Genomic DNA, 23,553 nt, shown 5'->3' with positions numbered 1-23,553 from the left:
ATTAGGTGGTTTTTGATTACTAATTCAATCTCTTTTCTTGTATTCAGGTTTATTCAAGTGTTCTATTTCTTCTTAAATCAGTTTTGGCTGTTAAGTACTTCTAGGAATTAATCTATTTCATCCAATTATCTAATTTGTTGACATGTAATTGTCCATAGTATCTCCTGATCATCATTTTTACTTATGTAAGGTCAGTAGTAATGTCCTCTCATTTCTGATTTCAGTAGTTTCAGCCTTTTTTTCTTAATCTATTTAGAGTTTTGTCCTTTGTTGATTTTTTGAAAGATCTAACTTTTAGTTATGTTCATTTTCTCTATTGTATTTGTCATCTATTTTATTATCTTCATTATTATGCCTGTTTTGGGTTTGGTTTTCCTTTTTCTAGTTTAGGATAGGTATTGATTTGAGATCTTTCTTCTTTTTAAATGTAGGCATGTACAGCTATCCATTTGCCTCTTTTTAAAAGGCAAAAACTTGGGGTGTGTGGGTGGTTCGGTTGAGCGACTGACTTCGCCTCAGGTCACGATCTCACAGTTTGTGAGTTTGAGCCCTGTGCTGGGCTCTGAGCTGACCGTTCAGAGCCTGGAGACTGCTTCTGATTCTGTGTCTCCCTCCCTCTCTGCCCCTCTCCCACTCATGCTCTGTCTCTGTCTCAGAAATAAAATATTAAAAAAAATAAAAAATAAAAGGCAAAAACTTTATGCCCAATGTGGGGCCTGAACCCATGACCCCAAGATCAAGAGTCACATGTTCTACCGACTGAGCCAGCCAGGTGTGCCTACACACTTACCTTTTACTACTTACCACTTTGGTTGCATCCCATACTTTTTATATTGTGTTCATTTCTGTAGATCTCAAAGTATTTTATAATTTCCTTTACAGTTTTGTGTAAATTGGTTTAGAAATGTGTTTATTTCCACATATTTGTGAATTTCCCAACTTTCCTTCTATTACTGATTTCTATTGAATCTTTCTGATTCATTCTTCTAGCTTAAATCTGTTGAGCCATTCAAGTGGATTTTTATTATGCTCTCCAACTTTAAAATTTCCATTTACTTATAATTTCTATGTATTAATAGTCTCTATTTGTGAGACATCATTCTGATACTTTAGTTCTTTAAATGGGACTTCCTTTGAACATTTTTAATATTGCTGACTTGAGGGGTGTCTGGGTGGCTCAGTTGATTAAGTGTCCTACTCTTGATACTGGCTCAGGTCATCATTTCACAGTTCATGAGATGGAGTCCCGCGTTGGGCTCTGCACTGACAGCATGGAGCCTTCTTGGGATTCTCTCTGTCCATACCCCACTTGGGCACTCTCAAAAATTTTAAATAAACATTAAAAAAAATGGGGTGCCCGGGTGGCCCAGTCAGTTGAGCATCTTAGCAGTCAGCTCAAGTCATGATTTCATGGCTCGTGGGTTCGAGCCCTACACCAGGCTCTGTGCTGACAGCTCGGAGCCTGGGGCCTGCTTCAGATTCTGTGTCTCTCTCCCTCTCTGCCCCTCCCCTGCTTGTGCTCTCCCTCTCAAAAATGAATAAACATTTAAAAAAAAATAGCTGATTTGAGACTTTTGTCTACAAAGTCCAATACCTGGGCTTTTCCTGGACACTTCCTATTGGCTATTTTTTTTTTTTTTTTGAGGAGTCATACTTTGTTTCATAGCATGCACTGTTTTTAGAGAAATGGATATATTATTATGTGGCAAATCTGGGTTTCTTTCTCTCATCTTAGGGTCTGTTATTTAGTGGCTTTTCCGAACTAATCCTGTAAAGCTGTATCCCTTCCTATGTGAAACCACTGCAATTTCTTAGTTGGCTTAGTGATCAGTTAATCGCACAGAGATTTCCTTAAATGCCTGGAACCCACAAAATACTGGCTTTTGCCAAGGGGCTTGATGTGTGGGTTGAGGCATACCTTCAGTACTCAATCAGGCAGTTTACAACTGTGCCTTAGGTTTCACTTTCTGCTTTTATAGAGCCTCAAGGTCAGCCAGAGGGGATAGCTTAGGGCCTTCTCGGGCCTTCCTAAGCATGCACACAGCCCTGTGCATGTGTGTGGCCTTCTAAATGTCCATGTCAAGAACTTTTCAAAGCCTTTATGGACACTGTATTTCTCAGTCTTTTCTTCCAAGCTTTTTCATCAATATACTGTTTGCCCTGTTATCACCCCTTGCAGCAGCAACTAAAATATTTCCCTGTAAATATTTCAACAAACCCCACCTGTGCAGCAGCTGTAGCACTGGAGGAATTCTGAGGTACGAACAGGTAAAGCTTCTATTTGTTTTCCCACAGAGCCACCAGACAGTTAAAGTAATGACAATTCTTTGTGAATGGAGTCCACTCTGCTCCCTGAGGTACCTAGAATGTGGGTCGTTATTTTCAAGGCTACTTGCTAAGCTGCAGAGTAAGGAGAAAAGGTGATGGTTTCCACCCAGCTCTTTCTTGAGACAATTAAACTTGGCGTGAGTGATAAATGGTGAGAGCCACCATTTTGGAAAAATGCCCAGAACATATGGAGAGGCTACATGATGATGTTCAAGGCAACAGCCCAGCTAAAGCTGACAGCTAGTATTAACCACCAGACACATGAATGAATGAGCCTTCTGTAGATTCAACACTGAGCAGCCCTAGTTAACACTAACTGGGAGAAGGAAGAGTGCTTCCCTACCGAGCCCTGCTCAAACTTCAGTTTCAAGGCTAAAAACATTGTTCCTGTTTTATCATTTAATTGTATATATTTAAGATGTACAACTTGGTGTTTTGATATATGTAATGATAGGATACTAGAGTCAAGCAAATTAACATATCCATCTCCTCCTACAGTTACCTGTGTGTGTGTGTTGTGTGTGGTCAGAGCATGTGAAATCTATTTTCTTAGATTTCGTTTTCAATACAGTATTACTAGCTACAGTCATAATGTTGTACATTAGCTTTCCTCATTCATCCTGTAGACTGCAATTTTATATCCTTTAACCAACATCTCCCTATTTTCCCCACGTGGTAACCAGGGGGGCTACTATTCTAGGCTCCACATGTAACTAAGATCATGCAGTATTTTTCTGTGTCTGGCTTATTTCACTTGGTATAACGTCCTCTTCGGGTTCATCTGTGTCGTTGCAAATGGCAGAGTCTCCTTTATAAGGCTGGATGATATATATGTGTGTATATATATATGATATTCCTATATATATATATATGTATATATATATATAAAAAGATCTGTTAGCAAACACAGAAAGCTGGTCTCAAATGACCCAGAAATGATGGATGAGAAGTGGCAGAAATAATACACTGGTGGTTCTGTTCAGAGTCCACATCCCACTTGTGCCCAGGGGTGGGCCAGGGTAAGGATGGCACAGCCAGGCCCCAATGCTTGCTTGCAGACATCCATGGACTGCTTGCTATAGGGTGGTGGAGGACCTGTGGACAGCAACATAGGTCAAAGTTACATCGTGGGTGGGAGACTCCACAGCTGAGAACGTTTTACACAGTCAGTGCAGAAACACTGGCTAGTACTCACCAGCACGTGACTGTTCTTGATCTTTCCTATAGTTAGCGTCCTTCAGATCCTTAAAAATGAAAAACACTGCCTGGTGTTACATTCCTTTGGAGCTAATAGAAAATGCCTTCTTAACTAGCTTATTTTCTTTCCAAAAAAACCCTTGCAAACATCATCCCCAAGCATATAGAGTATTTTGGATTAAAAACCCATAGGTATTTGACGTTAAGGAGTTGACTATAGTGTTTTTAAAAAACTAACTTTTTTTTTTTGGATTATTGTTTCTCTTGTTCTCTGTAACAAGCCATGGGATAATTCAGTGTGCTTTTTAAAATATATTTTACAAATATACCTTGTTTCCAATAGTTTATAGGTCAAACCACACCCATGACCATTTTTGTAGGTCAAAGATGGTTGACTATCAGCAGTTTCACATGGTTCCACTTAATTACATCGTGAATAAGAAGTGATGGTCTCTCCTTAGATATATGGCTTGGTATTTGGTGGAAACACCCAATTTACTTCTGTATTTCTACTTACCTTCTGATGCTTCCCCCTGGTCCACTCCAACTTAATAATTATTAAGATCTCATTTGTCTCTTCCTCACCCCCATGTAACTTATTTCAATTTCTCCCAAACTACAATTTATAAATGACAGATTCAGAAATATCATTCTACCACTATTTTTTTTCCTTCTGAATATGAGAGAATAAAAATGTGATGTTAAGGCAAATGATCAGGAGGCCCTCTGTGTGTTTTTTCATTTCCTGCTTCAGCACAGATTGTGGTGTTGTGCTAGTTTGTCTTAGTGTACTGACGAACGTTTGCTTCCCTCCTCATACTTCTTCCTGTCCTCTTCTAGAACTGTCACTTAGTCAGTGACATGTTATGTCAGCCCTGTCAGAACCAGCCAATGAATCTGATTCATTAGCCAATAGCAATGCAGAATAACTGTGCTAACTCTCAGCAATTAAGATGATTGGGGTCACACTGTCATTAACTGTTACTGTCAGGGAAAAATTCACTGAAGAAGTATATCTTGGGAATGACCTTAGATGTGTGGCAGGCACATACAGTTCACTGACTTATTCATGTGTTTGTCAACTGTGATTGAATTATTGTTTATATTAAACAATTATCGAAAAAAAAAAAAAAAAAGAAATACAACCAAACCAACCAACCTAGCAACAACAAAAATTTTATTAGGGCCATGGTGATGACCTATTTGAGCTTAAATTCTCTCCCAGTGATGACAGAAAATAAGAATTTCATATAGTTTAAATACGTGCAAGCATTTCTAACCCCTGCCCAATTTAAGTCAAATACTAATGGACTGGTCTTAATTCATCTTGACAGACTCCATAATGGCTCACCACAGAAAGCACCTATCACCTACTTATTGAATAAATACATATTAATTATTGGCAGAGGCTCTAAGACTGGACAGTGACATTTCATGTTACCAATAATGTTACTCAGTATTATGTAATGGGAAGGACATACATGTGAAAGTTCACTGAAAATAGCAATATAGGTGTTATCCTAAATGTTATCAACAGTTTAGAATGAATATTAACCATGGCATGATTGGAATGACTGTGTCCTAAGAATCCATTTGCTTTCTCTCTGAAAGTTCAGAAGGGTTTTTGCCAAGTGGTTTTGTCTTTTAAATACAAAGAGCAGGAATTCATAAGTAAATGAATTACTCGGTCAGGAACACGAGGCATCTGGGAATTCTGGCACAGGGGAGGGCAATGCCATTACAATTTTACAATTCTTATTTTCACAGAGAGACAAAAGGGATGAGACACATGTATCTTGGGTTTACAAAACTATGTGTAGGTCAGAGAATGAAGAAAGGAGGAGGGGGCACCTGGGTAGCACAGTTGGTTGAAGCCTCCAATTCTTGAATTTGGCTTGGGTCATGATCTCACCATTCCTGAGTTCAAGCCCTCCACTGGGCTCTGCGCTGACACCATGGACCCTGCTTGAGATTCTCTCTCACTCTCCTCTCCCCACCCCTCCCCTATGCTCTCTCACTCTCTCAAAATAAACATTAAAAAAAAAAAAATTGAGACACTTAAAAAAAGAAAAAAGGAGGAGATGACCATAAACTGATAGGTTAATGTAATAGTTCTACTGTTTCCAAAAATAAGCAAATAAATTCTTGAACTGCTATGCAATGTGTTTCCAGCCAGGCTCATGTTGAATGATAATTACTGTTTCTCAGTGTGTTATCAGTCTTTTTAACACCAAAAATACTAAAATCCAAAATAAAACATGCCTCCCAAACTATTTTTCTATTCTGAAGGTTGTGCTTACTGCTCCTAAGAATTGGTTCTGTTGACCTATAAACATTTCATTTGCTGTTTATAGCAATTAGAACTGCTAAAAAGAGCAGTATCATAGGGGAGTCTTATGTTAAATAATAAAGTCTTTAGTAGGATTTAAAAATCACAGCTCTCGGGGCACCTGGGCAGCTCAGTCGGTTAAGCATCTGACTTCGGCTCAGGTCGTGATCTCACGGTCCGTGGGTTCGAGCCCTGCATCGGGCTCTGTGCTAACAGCTCAGAGCCTGGAGCCTGTTTCAGATTCTGTGTCTCCCTCTCTCTCTGCCCCTCCCCTGCTCATGCTGTGTCTCCCTTTCTCACAAAAGTAAATAAAAATTAAAAAAAAAAAAAATCACAGCTCTCAGATGGAGAAGCCACGTGTTTGTAAGGTATGCTTTCAGACCATTTGCCAGAAGGTGGAAGCGAGAAGTTGTACTTCATGATGACAATGCTGATTGCCACTGAATGACACAGAGTGAGATTTTTGAACTTTGGTGTTTTACGTATACCTGATGTAGGACCACTCATGTGCAGGAATAACGAGAGGCAACCTCTTCCCAACTCTGTTTTCACTGATGTCATTTTAGTAGCTTGCAGTTGGCCGTGGTGGGGGCATTTGTATCACAGAAATTGGCCAATGCTACAAATCAGATACCTGCTTACCACCTCTGCTTCCAATCCTCCACCCCCCAAAACCACACACTCCTTGCCCGGAAAACCAGGAATTAAACATTAGCACACCACTGCATCGGACTAAATCTTCTTGAACGCATTATTCTTACACTGAATCTATGGTTTCACAGGTACAAGAGAACGTGGCTTTTAACAGGTTGTTTGGATGAAGTCTAAAAATTCTAATCTAAAATACCACTAATATCTTTCTGTATCTATACCAGGATACATAGATAGTTCAATCTCAGTCAGGCATCCTAGTTCTCAGAATTCCAGTTCCCTGGGATCTAATCTCTCAGTGTAACATACCTGGCATTCATCTAATGCCCTAGGGTTCTCAGAGACTCTAAGACAGCTTGAATCTTCTGGAAGTCAAAGGCTGTACAATGAAAAATACTGATGGTGTGATAAAAAATATTCCACTGATGCCAAATGTTTGTTTGAAAATTTTCTCCAGGAAAAGGCTGTTCCAGAAACTGTATACATAGATCATAGATGCCAATGAGAATCAGACTCAATTCAAAATTATGTCAACTGACAAAGCTAAAAATGAAGACTTCTTTGCTTTCCAAAAGCAGTCAGAACATTTCCAGAGAGTTTAATTAGCTAAATGCTGTCATTATGTTGATCTATACATGTCTCTCTCTCTCTCTCTCGTTTTTGTGGTTATGTGTTTTCATGCTTCTCTCTTGCATTACTTGGTGTTTGGGCTGATTACTCTCCAGCTCAAAGACGTTCTAATTGTTGTGTAATTATTCACATCTCTTACTGTAGGGCTACCTATGTATGTCACAGACAGACTGTAAGTGTTTTGAGTGACAGTAATGACTTTTTAAAAGACTTCCATAGAATGAAATTCACTCAGTAATGCACTTCAATTTACAATATTCTTCCTCATTCTTTGCCTAAATCCTTCACACCAAAGCTTATGCCCATTTCTTATTGTTTGGAACTCAGGGGAGAAAGAGAACAGCTGGTCATCATCTTCCATATAATGGCCCTTAATATTCAGGTGGGCCATACACTCGAGGCAGAAGCTTAGGGCCTGGTACTAAACTGGATGAATAGGTTCAGTTCTTAAAATATGTTAAAACTGCCATTGCCTAGCTTATTGCTCTCATTTTTAAATTAGTTTATAACTTAAGATTTCTTCCCCCATACTAATTTCAGCAATTTGCCAGGTTCGCAAGTCCACGTGACTGGACATCTGACAACGTCAGCATTATGATGCTCTCTTTCAGTCTTCATTCATTTCACTACCCTTCATGATAGGGACTCCACTATCATTTGACTCCATAATAATTTGGGTCAATTCGTGAAACATGAGAAAATCCCCTCAGTGCTGTAGCCCTGAAGAAGTCCAGCTTAACTAGGCTTTCCCCAGAATTTCATGGTATTTACTTTATTAGTCACACGCTCCATTTCCACTTTACTTTCTAATTAACAGTTCACATGATATTGGCATTAGCATTAACATTTCCTTCTCATATCACTTTGAACTTTCAAAAAGTTTTTACTTAAGTTCCAGTTAGTTAATAGACAGTGTAATATTAGTTTCAGGTGTACAATATAATGATTCAACACTTCCATACGACTTTTTGCTTCTCATTTAAAAGACTATTTTCCTTCCTATTTGAGTTTGCTGTGTTTAGGGAATGATGTTTCTACTTCTTTTTGCTTCTATTAATCACAGCTCAGTTCTTGCATAAGGTTTCCTCATATTATTGCAACAAAGCATTATAGTGTTATATAACTTGGAAGAAAAATGGTCATTTTAGTTTTATTCCTATTTCCACATACTGCCCCTTCTTTAGCATTTATCTTTACCAGAAAGGGCACCAGAGACTAACAAAAAGTCTTCAGTATTAACTTGGGATCTGTAGGTTTGGGGTGCCATTTACATAATAGAGAATCCTTTCCTCCCAATAGCCAATAAAATATTTAACACTCTGAGGAATGCCAAAGATATACTTAAAAAGAAAAAAAAATACTGTCCATTTAGGCAAATCATACTGTTCCTTCTAAAGGAAAATAATTCTCAAGTAATATAAAATACAAGCAGTGCAGTAGACTCTATCTTAGAGACAGGAAATACTGGATGTGATTGCCTTTATTCTGGAATAGGTCTGAAATCACAGTTTAAGGTATAAACTAAAAAAAAATCAGAACCTCAGAGAAATTTCTCTTAAGTAGAGCTCCTCTGGCACAATTCCCTGAAGGCTGTTCACAGAGAACACAAACTCTAACTTTTGGAACTCTGCTCAAATTCTTGTGTTTGTAAGGTCAGATCATCTAGTCACAAACAGTTCACTTTTTTACTTCTAAATTCATAACGAATTTTTAAATTTAAAGCACATCTAATTTGCTTCTCAATTTAAGCTGAAATTTACAGTATTTCTTGAAACTGTGGCTGTGACAAAGAAAACATGATCAGTAGATGGTTACAGGCCTCCCCAGAAGACTGTTGTTTTAATAATTTCCTCAACATAGTTTATAGAATATAAAATTAGGGTCATATCCAGCCTTTGTTATGAGAAGAGGATGTGCTCATGTTTAAGCAAATTTGGTGCATCCCACTGGGTTATGTGTCATTCAGTGAGATGTGCTCCCTGAGTCAAGGGCCAGATGGCGGATGCAGAAGTCTTTTGCTAGAATACATCTCTATAGAGGATAATGTCGCATTGGACTTGGTGACCAGGCTAACACTGAATGCAACTCAGTCACGGTATTTAAATCACATTAAGACTCTCTTTTATTTATGGCTCTCCTTGCGATTTTGTCTGGCTTTGTGTCTAATTGTTAGCCTTCATGTGGCAGTATGATGTGCTAACAGTTTTGCCTTTTCTTTGCCAGAATGAACTGTTCAATCCTTTCTGAGGTACAGTGGGTCTGGGAAAAAATTTTGTTCCATAAACCAATTATAACTAGGCATAAACTTAATTATAAAAGGACACCTCGCTCTATATACTGTTTTTCATATTCTCGATACTGCTCAGGCATTAGTGTAGATACTTGCTGTCATAATTACAGAATTTTAGAGGTAGAAGGGCAAGAGATCATATAGTCTACTTCTATTGATAGAGAAACTAAAACTAATATGAATTCAGAGTCTTATGTTTGGCTAAAGTAGGGAACAACCCAGACCTAAAAATCAAGTTACGATACTTGGTTTAGTATTCTTTCCACTATTCTCAACTTCCTTCCCCTAACAGCCACTAAACTTCAAAATGCCTTTCTCATTGTCATCCTCCTTCTCCTCCTTTCACCATCATCAATTGAACACAGTGGGAAATACTACCCTTTTTTTTTTTTTTTTTTTTAAAGCCATGGAAACAGATCTTCTATCTCATAGTTTTCTTCTTTCTTATGGTCGGGGAAAAAGTTGTATTTATTCAGTAAAAGAAAAAGCCAACTATCAGTTGGGTGTCTCTGACAGTGTAGTATCAGAGAAAGCAGTTGTGTGAAAACTGGTGGCAAAGGCACAGAAACAGAATGACTCTTGAATCAGAAGTCCTCTTCCTTCCTGAAGGAGTTTCAACATGCTTTTTTCCCAGAATACCTCCGTAAGTCCATATAAGGAAGCAAAGATTTTTTGGTTTTGTTTTCGTTTTTTTTCCTGGTTGGCTCTTTAAGCATACCCACTGGGTTTGGACTGAAACTGCTCTAAGCTGAAATCTCCTAATACTTCCTAGTGCTAGTTCTACTCTCTGATCTCCACTTTCAGAAATCAGACTCTCTAGCCTGTTCTGTCTTGTCAGACCTATCATCTTTTTCTCTACAGCTGCTGCTCAGTACCTAATCCCTCTGGAGTATTACATGGTATAAATACGATTTTGTCCTCATGCACACTATTGGCATTAACCTGAAGGACTTGCTATAAGGATTAGTATTCACGTTGAACATGCTTTTGTAAAAGGCCCTTTCCAGCAATAGAAAAGTGGCAACATCCAACACAGGTACAATTGGGGAGATAGCAATTCAGTTAAACATTTAGTATCACAGTAAAACCTTGGGTTTTTAGACTGTAACATTATACTCTTGGTCTTCATAATCCTAGTAATATTGCTCTTCTTTAAACCATTTATATGAAAATAGTTTATTTACTAAAAGTAATTAGACCAAAGCCCTGAGGCAGACAGATGTCTAGAAAAAGAGATCATGTCACCCAAAAGCTATATATAGGACTTAAAACTCTTAAGTCAAATCTCTGCCAACTTATATGCATTTTTAGAACTGAAGAGATAAACGGTTCAGATATTATTATTAAAGGGCCAATAGAGTTTGTTCATTAAGCTTCAGCTGGTTTGGCAAGACTATTCAGCTTTATGCTTTCTGGGAAATAAAACTTCCACAGTAAAAAGTAATCACTTGGGAAATGTTTAGAACTTCATTTTGCCACGGTCGTTTGTAGGTCGATTCTTTTTTTATTCTCTTCTAGTGATTTCACATCAACATCAGTTCCCTTCAACAGATTAGACCTTTCACTGTGAATAAAATTTTAACATTTTTGCAAATTGAATATAATTAAAACATGGTTACAGAGAGGCAGAATTATATACACTATACATACTATATATAATGGGTATGGGGACGGTTGGGATGGGCAACAACATGGCTGGGAAAAGCTTGCCTGTTCTTTAGAGTGGGAATTTTAAACTATTTCTAACATGAGGATAACTTTCAAAAAGGAACCAAAAAACCAACCAAACGAAAATCAAATAAGAAACAAATCCTCTTTTGGATGGTGGCTGACTCCACAACCTTCCTTCCAGAAAAGGAAAAGCCAATCATAGAAACCCTTTCTCCTTGCCAGCAATTGTTTAGGAAGGGGCATGTGACCTCTGCCAATGAGAAAGGCATTCTAGAGTGATTCTGATGTTTCCCTCTTCTTAAAACTGATTTTGATGATTTACTTTCTAAAATTTTCTAAGTCAGTAGTTATTTAAAAAAATATACTAAATGTTTAACTGAATTGCTCTCTCCCCAAAGACGATTTAAGAAAGAATTGACAAATTAATAATGTATCATAGGAAGTTCTTTGAGTAAGAAGTTCTCTGGGAATATTAGATTAGGGTCTAGAGAAAACAACTCCAATTGACGAATTTAAAATCATGTCATTAGGTTTTTTTCCCCTCCTCTTTGACAAATAGTGCAAAGTCCCTAATTTTTTTTTTTTTTGGATTAAAATCTGCCACCACATATTCCAAAGCAGCAACTGAAAAGGGGGCAATTCAGACAAAGAAATCTTGTTTATTACTAATCTGATGCAGCTCAGGTATTCTTTTTTTTTTCCCCCCCTGAACTAGAGATCAGGATCAGAAAAGTCTCTCCTTTAACTCCTTTTCCCCATCTGGTTCCTGTTTGGCATACTATGAGCATGAGCTTCTACCAGAGAGGCAGCCTTAAGCCTCTTACCGATGAATTTACAGGAGAGGCAAGAGAGAAATGCAAAGCACAAGGAAACCAAAAAAGGCTAAAGTCAAAATGTTGCAAGAGAGAGTCCTTTGCCTAAAAGTAATCACTTTGAACCTTCTGGTTACATGAAAACTCCACATTATTATATCGTGGCTTTGCAGCCAGAACTTACTACAATACTGCTCAGGAGGAATGAGGATTGGGGTAGGATACACTCATTCTTGGAAACTGGAGTGTGCTGCTAATGTGTCTGAGAACTGAGATTTAGAACATAATTTGCTTTGCTTTGGTCTAGTTGAGAGCACAGGCTCTGATGACAGACTGCCTGGATTTTAATTCCAGGATCACTATTTGTCAGCAAGTAGTTGGGAAACTAAGTTCTTCATGCCTTTTTCTCATTGTAAAAAGTGGTATTTTTTTTTTTTTTTTTTTACCTCATTGGACTGCTATGAGAATAAAACAAGATTAATATATGTAAAATATCTGGAACAATGCCTGGCACACAGCAAGTGCGTAATAAATGTTATTTATTGTTATCATTGTTATAATATATGGCTCTGACAGGAATTTTGCTTTAAAAAGGAAAAAAGGAAATGGGTGGTAGCTGGAGCCAGCTCTCCAGCCACCACCATTTCTTTCAAAAAAAAAAAAAAATTTTTTTTTTAATGTTTATTTATTTTTGTGAGAGAGACAGAGCGCAAGCACGGGAGGGGCAGAGAGAGAGGGAGACACAGAATCCGAAGCAGGCTCCAGGTTCTGAGTTGTCAGCACAGAGCCTGACGCAGAGCTCGAACCCACGAACTGTGAGATCATGACCTGAGCTGAAGCTGGACGCTCAACTGACTGAGCCACCTAGGCGCCCCAGCCTCCACCATTTCTAATGGAGGCCAAAAGTTTTTATTTTAAACAATTTGTTTAATATGGGAGAAAAAAACGTTTAAGTGTGGAGAGCTGGTTTAGCTGGGGTTGAGACTTTTGTCAAGAGAGTACACAAAATGAGAGAGAGAGAGACAAAGGATGAGTGACTACAACAGGGTGATCCTGATGAAGGGCTGATGAATATAATTTTGATAAGGGAGTAAGGAAGAACAGGGAGTGGTGGGAGGCGGAGTCAATAAAAAATGATAAAAGATCAATGGATTGTAGGCCCTGGTGGGGTTGAAGAATCACTGAAATCAGGGAGAGTAAAATTGGAATGACCATAAATGGTAATTCAGAGAATATGAATACTAAAACCGAGAAAAAAAAGATAGGCCTATAATTATGGATACAGACAAGGTTTAGGACATGATCATCAGAGAGCCTGAAATACAGTGAAGGATAAATCTACTAGAAAAATCTTATGATCTGGTATGCCTTCCAATGGCATAGAGGCCCTATATGACCCAGCTCTGTTTTCAGACTTTATCTCCTCCTTTGTCCCTGGCTTTTCTCCAGCCATAATGGCCTTTTTGCGGTTCTTCAGCACACCAAGCATGCTCTGCTTCAGTCTTTGCACTTGTTCCCTCAGCCCATTACACTTTCCCTAAGATAATTATATAACTAGCTCCCTCACCTTCTTGGGCAATTTTTTCTAATGTCATTTTCTCATGGACACTGAAATCTTCAAGATTTAGAACATGGGTAGTGTTGCAAAGACAGACGAGGAGCTAAAAACCTTCAAGGCTGTGGCATCCTGGGGAACTGTCAGTTAACTGCAACAAGGATGCGGAGTGAAATGTTGGACAGTCTGAGCTTCAAAGCAGAGGATTTTAGAGAGGAGAGAGGGAGGAATCCAGAAGTAGCAATGAAGAACAAATGAGATCAGACCTTTCTTTTCTCTGAGAAGTTAAATAAAAATGTATGTAGTTTATTAAAGATACTGGCAGATCTTACATAAAGTGAGCCCTAACTGCATCTATTTACTGCTAACTGCACAAGCTGCATTTGGCATGTGTTTTTAGGCAATTCAGAGGATCATCAAGAAAATGGGTCATGAGAATAAAATAACATTTACTGCTGTGCCGGTATTACTATTTAGAACCCTTTGATTTTAGCTGCAATTATGTGAGGAATTGACTTCCTTTTAAAAACTGTGTGGGCCCAAAACCACATAGCGGACTGCATACCCTTGTGGAGTTCCTGATCATCAGTTCAAACAGCCACGTTAGCGTTAGTCTTAAGGACATTTGCCTCCTGAAATACAGCAGAAAATACAGCAGTAGCAGATGTCTAACAGAGAAAATGGACTTTTACAGTTATATATAAGAGAACATAAGTTTCTTCCATCTTTTTAGTGAATGGCCTTAAGTCCTTATTATATTGCCCTTCTGGGTGAGAAGAGGTCTCATGAGCTATGATCTATAATATTTAGACCTCTCAAAGGGCTTGAATATACTATATAAAAGGAGAGCAGGTATCTCGGGAAACCACATTCACATAATATTTTTCACCTTTGGTAAGTAACATTTTGGTTCTGAAATGGCACCAAAATACACATTTCAAATCAGCAGCTTCATCACTTTCAGGAAAGAGAAATGAGCAACAATAAATGTCACCTTCTAAAAACAAATAAAAAATTAAAAGCAGAATATAAAATTTAAATCATAGGGTAAAAAATTTACTCATTTTAATCATATATTGGGGCCCCTGGATGACTCTTGATCTCGGGGTTGTGGGTCCATGCCTCACATTGGGTGTACAGATTACTTAAAAAAAAAAAAAATCCATGTTTCAGATTAATTTCTAAAAAAAATAAAATACTTTCATTTCTTATCTATTCCTAATGCATCTCCATAAAATATATATCTAGTGACAGCAGTGAGTAGAAAGCATTGTTCTGATATTCTAAAAGGACTGATTTATAAGTTATATTCAGAAAAAAAATTTTGAGGATTTGGGGCAGCTAAAAAGAACACTGTTTTGAACATAACTACAACGTCCTATAACATGATTTCAGAAGGGCTTAAGGAAATAACATACCACTCCAATTACATGAACTTTTCTCCTATTAATCAAAAAAGGGCTTTCATGTAAATATGTCTTATAGACTGTGCAACATACTGAAGTTCCCAATGACTAAGAAATCATTGGAGAAGTGATTTGGGTTACATATTCACAATAATATATGGATTAGCTTCTGAAGTTTTGATCAAGATGTCGATTGAACATATATTTCAGGATCCTCCAGTTTTTAGGAAAATGATAAAAAAAAATGTAAAAGTCTTTAATAGTGTTGGGAAAGAAGAGAGTATATTTTGATTAATCAGAAATTATGAGTAATCCCCGAAAACACAGATGATAAATGGAATCTGACTGAAAGGGGAAACCTTAACCCAAACTATGCATGGGAAGATAGATGGCTACTAATGGTGGAAAGGGCCAAGAGTTAAGGTGTTTTCAGTTTAGCCAGGGCAGAGGCATGGTACTGTTCTACAATACCAAAAAAGAAACTAAGTCTACACATCTAGAAGCCTTGATGTTGGTTGTACTCTTTCCCTGTGATAACCAGAAATAGGTTGAATTCATAGAACACTGCAGAAGGCTAACAAGGAATTTGAAATTTAAGATGAACAAGCAAGAATCACCAAATATTTGAGGGAAACTAACACCATGAAAGAAAGGCATCAAGCTCAACAAATAAAAACTAATCCCTGACAAAACAATTAATAGAGCAAAAAGAAGACTTAAACCAAAATACCAACCCCTGAAACAACTCATCAGGTAGGCTGATTAGCAGAATGAACATAGTTTTAGAGTCAGTTAGTGTATTGGAAGAGTGAACTGAAAATACAGAAGACAAAAGAGATAAAAAGTGTAAAAGGAAAAAAATAAGACACATGGAAGACAGATTTAGGAGTTCTAAGTTCCACAAGGATACAGCAAAAAGAATTAAAACAAATAAGCAAAGAAATAATAAAAATAAAAATAAATGTCCCAGGACAGAAAATTGACACAAATCCTCAAATGAGAGGGTCCATAAAGTGCTACGCAGGATGAATCAAAAATAAAGACATATCTTGGTAAATAAGTATAAAAGGATAAATAGTAAAATTTCCAAATACAGCGGGAAAAAAAAGATTGAAACAGGGATTAGATCAGACTGGGACCAGACTATCCATGATATTGGATGTAAGAGGGCAATGGAATAGTATTCTCAAAAGTCTATGAAAACTGTAGAGCAGATCAACAAAACCAAGAGTTGGTTTTTTGAAAAAATAAACAAAATTGACAAACCTCTAGCCAGGCTTCTCAAAGAGTCTATGAAAATTCTATCCCTAATCAAACTGGAAATAAATATATCTTCGGATATGTAGACTTGGAGAACTTACCACCTGTAAGCCCTTTCTGAAAAGAGTTCCTTGAGGATATATTCCAGCAAAAGATAAATAATTCCAAGAGGAAGACATGCATATATAAAACCACAGGTGACAAAGAAACTAATACATATTCAAGGGTTAAAATTAAAAGTACTGATTAAAAAAGGATACTAAGGTAGAACTGGTAAATCCATGGAGGTAAAATGCAGATTGGAGATTGACCAGGATTACAGATGGGGGCACTGGGGAGCAAGCAACTGTTTACTGTGTACAGGGTTTCCTTTTGGGGTAATGAAAATATTTTGGAACTAAGGAGAGATGATTGTTATACAACACCGTGAATACACTAAACTGTTTACTTCAAAATAGTTGTTTTTAGAGGCACCTGGGTGGCTGAGTCGGTTAAGTATCTGACTTGATTTTGGCTCAGGTCATGATCTCACAGTTCGTGGGTTTGGGCCCTGCATGGGGCTCTGTGCTGACGGTGCAGAGCCTGCTTGGGATTTTCTCTCTTTCTCTTTCCCTCTGCCTCTCTTCCACTTGTGCTCCCTCTCTCACTCTCTCAAAAATAAACATTAAAAAAATAGAACAAAATCGTTAATTTTACCTCAATTAAAAATTTTCCATGAAAAAAGTAACAAGTCTACTTTGGAAGTGAAACAATTACATATAAGTGTTTTACTTTGGTACACCGTGCTTTATGTATTCTTCACACAGACTATAAAAAGATGTGTACTGAAGAATAGAGATTTAATATAATTAATCAAATTTAATAAATATGGAAGCCAAATTTCAGGGGATCGAAAAAAATAGGCTGCTGAATGGGAAATAAAACATGCCAAGGTTCTTGTGGTATTGGAGGGAAGAGACGCAGATACTGATGATAGTAGATGCTAATTAAAAATTAAGTTAATAATTGTTACAAGTTTTCAGGGTGAGGAAATTATGGGAATAGGTGTGATTTTTTAAAAGTTATGCATGTATGTATGTATGTATGTATGTATGTGTTTATTGGGGGGGTGGGGAGCAGAGAGAGTAGGAGAGAATCCCAAGCAGACTCCTTGTCAGCACAGAGCCTCATGTGGGGCTGGAACCCACGAACTGTGAGATCATGATCTGAGCCGAAACCAAGACTTGGACGCTTAACCAACTGAGCCACCTAGGTGCCCCAAGGAACAGGTGTGACTTTAACAAATTCCTTTCCTCTACTTTCAATACGACTAAGCTTTTAGCTTTTTATAAGCCAAATGACTGCTGAGACTTAGAGGTAACTGGTGTAAATATAAGTGAGGCATGGGGCTCTCTTAGGGTCCTGAGAGAAAAGGGAACTGATATGGAACTTTCTTTTCCAGGTGGTGAAGCTCAGGGGTGAGGACGAGAGGGTGGTGGATCCTAGAAGGAACTTGACAATCAGAGATATCTGGCCCCAACGTAAGCATATTACATCTTTTTTAAGCCCCAAAGGAACGAAATGGGTAGACTGAATCCTCCCTGCCCTACACACTGAGAGATTACAGAGGCCTGAGAAATATCAGGGATGTCCTTCAGGTACCTCAGCAAGGGACTGTCACTTCACTTTTCACTACTTGGAAGACTATTAACATGTAGGATATCCCGATATCTCAACAAACAGATCTGAATCCAACGAGCTGAAAAAGAAAAATAACTCCTTTAAGGCATTTCAGCAACTAGAGAGGAAATCAGCAAAATAATTAAATACATACTCAGTAAAACAGAAATACTAGAGAAGATGAAAACATGAATGAAAATAAATCATATCATTTGAGATTCAACTGCAGTGCACACACACACATTTCTGAAAGCTTAGTAACATTTCTGAAACAAAATTTTATTTTATTATTGAAATAAAGTTTTCAATGAATTGAAAAGGAGGTTGGTCACTGTAAGTGCAAGCAATATTTCAAAGTACAAAGGAAACACATAAATGGAAATCATGAGGGAGAAGATTTGAAAAATAGGTCAAGGAAATACAAAATGCAGATAATAGGAATTCTGAAAGGAGGAAAAAAAAATGGAAAAGATAAAACTATTCAACAGAGAATAGTAAAAAATTTTTACCTGAGTTATAGAAAGCCTAAATTCTGCTATGTTCCAGGTTGTACCAATGAGAAAAGCACAAATTTGGGTATACTTGGCAAGTTCCTGAACTCTAAGGATAAAGAGACAATCTTATAAACAGAAAGATCAAGTTACTTAAAAGGAAAAAACTCAGACTGGCAATGAAATAGCTGGTCTATGCACCCTGAGACAAATAGCACCTACCACCCTGAAAGGAGAGGACTGTCTTCGAGGATCCTTTGCTCAGTAAACTTATTATTCACCTTTCAGAGCAAAAGTAAAAAAACAAACTAGAAAAGAGACCTCAAGATGGAATAAGAGAAACAGAAACACTGGTTAGCCATGTGAAATTAAATATAAATGGATGAGGATAGAGTCCTCAGTGTTGTGAAAATAGAGAATTTTCTGAAACAGAAGAGAAACGTAGTAAAATCACTCTAAAGATCTTACAGTAAAGAAAGCTAAGTACAGTTTATTCTAAAGAGGGACAGGGAATTTTCCTCTGCCAGTTACCAGAACCTAGCCTTAAAAAAGACACCCTCCCCACCCCCCCCCCCGCCCTCAGACAAAAAGTTAAACAGAACAGAGATTCCAGACGCAGATCGCAGAATACCTGAAATTTGATATATGACAAAAGTAGTGTTCAGTTCTGTTGGACAAAGTATAGAATAATAAATTGGTGTTGGTATAACTGGCTATCCACTCTGGAAGAAGAGAGACACAGACTCCTACACTATAACATAAGCAAAAACAAATTTCAAGTGGATTAAAGATTTAATTAAATTGAAGTCTTAGTCCATTCCACAAAAAAATACCGCAGACTGGGTAGCTTATAAACTAACATTTATTGTTCATGGATCTGGAGGCTAGAAGTCCAAGATCAGGATGCCAACCAACATGGTCAGATTGGAGTGGGGGGCCCTCTCACACGTCACAGATATTTCACGCTGTGGAAGGGGCTAGAGATCTTTTTGCAAAAGCACTAATCCTGTTCACGAGGGCTCCATCCTCATGACCTAATCAGCCCCAAAGGTCTCACCTACTCATACCATCGCCATCGGACGTTAGGATTTCAAAGTAAGAATTTGGTGGCAGGGGAAAGGAGGGGTACACAAAATAGAGACCATAGCAAAGACTTAATTTGAAAAAAATATATATTCCAAGAAAATCTAGAAAACTACCTGTATTAAAGGAAAGTGAGATTTTTCTTTGTCCTATATGACCTCAATACAAATATATATGTATAAAAAAATGAACAAAGTGGGGCGCCTGGGTAGCTTGGGCAGGTAAGCCTCTCCTCTTGATTTTGGTTCAGGTCATCTCACAGTGGTGAGAATGAGCCCCAAGTTGGGCTTTGAGCTGGCAGCACAGAACGTGTTTGGGATTCTCTCTCTTCCTCTCTCTCTGCCCCTTCTGGGCTTATGTGTTCTCTTTCTCTCAAAATAAGTAAGTAAACTTAAAAAAATTAACAAAGAAAACTCAATTCAATAAAAGATAGGAAAGGAAAAGAAACATCAAGAAAGCACAATACATAGAAAGCGTAAGATAATATGGCAAGAATAAGTATAAATATATACATAAGCACAAAAATATGAATGGTTATATTCACCTATTCATATCAAACTAGGTGTATTAGATAAGAAAATCCAGCTATATGTCATTGACGAGAGGAAAATCTAAAATAAAATGACATTAGAAAGGAGGGGGAAAATGCCTATCAGGTAAATAACAGAAATTAAAAATAGGGCTTTTTTCGTGCTTCTATTGAATCCAAGTAGATTCAGTAGTAATCGTGAACCTTCATATACTTAAGAACAAAGACTGGAAACACAGAAAGCAAAAACTGAGGGTGAAGAGAAACAGGCACTGTGGCAACCATACTGGGATGCTAACATATCTTTCAGAGAATATGAAAGGTGAAGTACATATGAGTAAGATATAACTTAAATAGCATCATTTAAATCCTGAATATATATTTATATATGTAATTTATGTACATAGCATGTTTAATATATGATTTATATCACAAATATATCTATAAAATTCTGTACCCCAAAACTCGGATTACACATTGTTTTTTCACACTTGAGACATTGCCAACAAGTAACCATGTATCTCAGGCCACACAAAATTTCAACAAATTCCCAAAAGGTAGAAATTGGCTAAAAAGGAAATCAAAGTTGAAATGTAAGGTAATAAACAACGATAGCTCTATATATCTAAATCCATGGGAAATGGTCAAATCTGATATAAATGTAAAAACGTGTAGTCTTACATGTAGTTATTAGAAAAACAAAAGGCTGAAAATAAGCCTTAAGTTGTGGAAGGTAGAAAAATAGAGTTGATGAAAAAAATACCAAGTGCAAGTTCCTGAAAAGACTAACAAAAACATAAAACCTTCAGTAAGTTTAAGGAAAAAAGCTAATACAAGCTTGAAGTAAACATGAGTAATGTGAGGAAACAATAACTTGAAGGGAATAGTATGTACAAATTTTTCCAAAATTTTAGAAAATCTAGGAGAAACACGTACTCTTGTAAGAGAATAAACTAAAATTGGTTCAGAGAGGGGGAAAAAAATCTAACAACCTACGATTATAAAATAAATAGTGAAAGTAGTCAAAAGATGTGTCTTTCCAAGGCAACAGGCTCCTGAGTTTATGGATATGAGGACTACCAAATCTTTAAGAAAGCAAAATTGTCCATCCATGTTATGAAAACTCTTTCAGAGCATAGGTAAATTTAAACTTCTCAAATCATTTTATGAGGTTAACATAATTTGGATACCAAATCCAGAGAGATATAGAAGAAAAGTCCATGATCACTAATAGGCATACATGAAAAAATTCTTTAATGAAATAAAAGCAAATTAAGTTCATAGTATGAAGAATCCATCAAGACTAAGGAAAAATTTAAGGATGGTTCAATGTTTAAAAGTCTATTAATATTTTTTTATTAACATCAACAGATTAAATGAGAAAAAGCACATTCAAATCTCAACAGAGGCTGGAGAAATGTGCTAATATTGAGAGTCTATTTTTTATTTAAAAGAAAATAAAGGGGCACCTGGGTGGCTCAGTTGGTAAAGCGTCCAACTTCGGCTCAGGTCATGATTTCACAGTTCATGAATTCGAGCCCAGCGTGGAACTCTGTGCTGACAGCTCAGAGCCTGGAGCTTGCTTTGGATTCTGTGTCTCCCTCTTTCTCTGCCCCTCCCCCGCTCATGCTATCTCTCTCAAAAAAAAAAAAAAAGTTGAAAAAAAATTTTTAAAGAAAATGAAAAACCCTTATCCAATAAGAAACAAACTCTTTTTAATTCAATAAACTGTGTCTACAAGTAACTCCCAGCAAATTATATTTAATGATGAAACAAAAGTTTCCATTATATGATCAGGAGCAGGAGAGGAATGCAAGCTATCACCATTAATATTCAATACTGTACTGGAGATTCTTGATAATATAAGAACACAAGAAAAAGACTAGGAATAAGTATTGGAAGGCAAGAGACAAATATCACAATTTGCAGAGGATATGACTGGCTACATAAATTTCAAAAAATTAACCAAAAAAAGTATTAAAATAAGAGAGTTCAGCAATGTGACAGGATATAAATGACTGCTACACAGAGAATCTGTAATTTCCCTTTATATCAGTAACGTTCAACTAAAAATTTTGGGAAAAATCTGTTCACAACAGCAGCAAAACTAAAATACAGAGAAATAAATTTTAAATGTGCAATTCTTCATAAAGAAAACTGTAAGACTTTCCTGTAAGACATGAAGATAAATGGAAAAACATACCATATCCCTAAAAGAGAAGACTCATATTTCCCATTTTCCACAATTTATAAATTTAGTGCAGTTCTAAAAGCAAGATCTGAGTTCAAAGAGATTTTGACAAAGTAATCCTAAAATATATCAGGAAGAGCAAAACACAAGAATACCATATGATTTCTCTCCTATGTGGAATTTAAGAAACAAAACAAATGAGGAAAGGGAAAAATAGAGAGAGGCAAACCAAGAAACAGACTTTTAACTATAGAGAACAAACTGATGGTTACCAAAGAGAAGGTGGGGGGCGGGGGAGGATGGGTTAAGTAGGTGGTGGGGATTAAGGAAGCACTCTGAGTGCTATATGGAAGTGTTGAATCACTCTACTGTACATCTGAACCTAATATTACACTGTATGTTAACTAACTAGAATTTAAATAAAAACTAAAAAAAAAAAAAAGAATAACCACAATTTATTTTTAAGAAGAAAAACAAGAGGAACATATCCCATAAGGTATTTAAATAAGCTCTAAAATAATAGCTTATTCACTTAATCATTCAGTGAATATTGACTAGATGCATACTATAGTACAGAACTCTTATAGGAAAATAGAACTGAAAAACATATAAAATCCCCTCTCTCGAAAACTTACGTAAGGACTTTGGATTCTGATAATGGTGGACTACATAATCTCAATAATTTCTCTCACTGTGGTCAACTAAAAAGGTTGGGTTAATAAAAACAAAAACATCATATAAGCAGCAAAGAAATAACAAGATAGTAAAGAATTATCTGGTGAAACTCTTAAGAGAAGACAAGAAACCTTATGGGGTCGCCCTGTAATAAAACCTTTTACTTTTGCAGAGGACCCAGCATATCTGGAAGAAATAGCTATGAAACTAAGTTGCAATTTCAATGGTCGCAGGGAACTTGTACAAAAAAAATTACATTCACAGGGTAAAATATGAACTAGGGGTGTATGAACCTTCCCATGATGTAGCTTTTATAGCCTGATTTGGGTCATCTGGTAGACCAGGAAAATATAAATCTTGAATTTGGAATTACAGTGTTCTAAACTGGTAGAACCCCTACTCATCTGGCAGAAGTAAATACTATGATACTATGATACCCTACTCTCTGGCAGAGAAAGATACTATGATACTATCCTAGGCTTCAAAATAGTTCTATTAACAGCTTCCAAATATAATATCTAGCATATTGTTAGACATCTAGGCATGTAAGAAAACAAGGTACCATGAACAAGATGCAGGGAAAACATCAGTAAGCTCAGACACGTAATTATTTGGAATTATCAGAAGAATATATAAATAACTATACAGACCATATTCAAAGAAATAACAGCCACATAGGCTACTAGAAACAATAAAAAGTATATCCAAAAAAAGAACCAATGTAAATTCTAGATCTGAAAAATATTACAACCAAAATTAAGACTTCAGTAAATGGGATTTAGTATACTGTAGCTTA

At 36.9% G+C, this 23,553-nt stretch overlaps 1 long non-coding RNA gene across 1 annotated transcript; it reads right to left on the bottom strand.

Moving 5' to 3' along the window:
- Positions 1-862: 862 nt before the first annotated feature.
- LOC125916994 (uncharacterized) lies at positions 863-13,234 on the bottom strand. The gene is made up of 2 exons (XR_007456073.1): positions 3,524-13,234; positions 863-3,423 (listed from the first exon to the last, which is right to left on the bottom strand). It is a non-coding gene; the product is annotated as an uncharacterized LOC125916994 (long non-coding RNA).
- Between the last annotated feature and the right edge of the window lie 10,319 nt (positions 13,235-23,553).

Source organism: Panthera uncia, unplaced genomic scaffold, assembly GCF_023721935.1.
Source record: "Panthera uncia isolate 11264 unplaced genomic scaffold, Puncia_PCG_1.0 HiC_scaffold_1389, whole genome shotgun sequence".
Classification (NCBI taxonomy): domain Eukaryota; kingdom Metazoa; phylum Chordata; class Mammalia; order Carnivora; family Felidae; genus Panthera; species Panthera uncia.
Note: the sequence above shows the minus strand (reverse complement) of the source record. Positions and strands in the feature narration are given on the sequence as shown.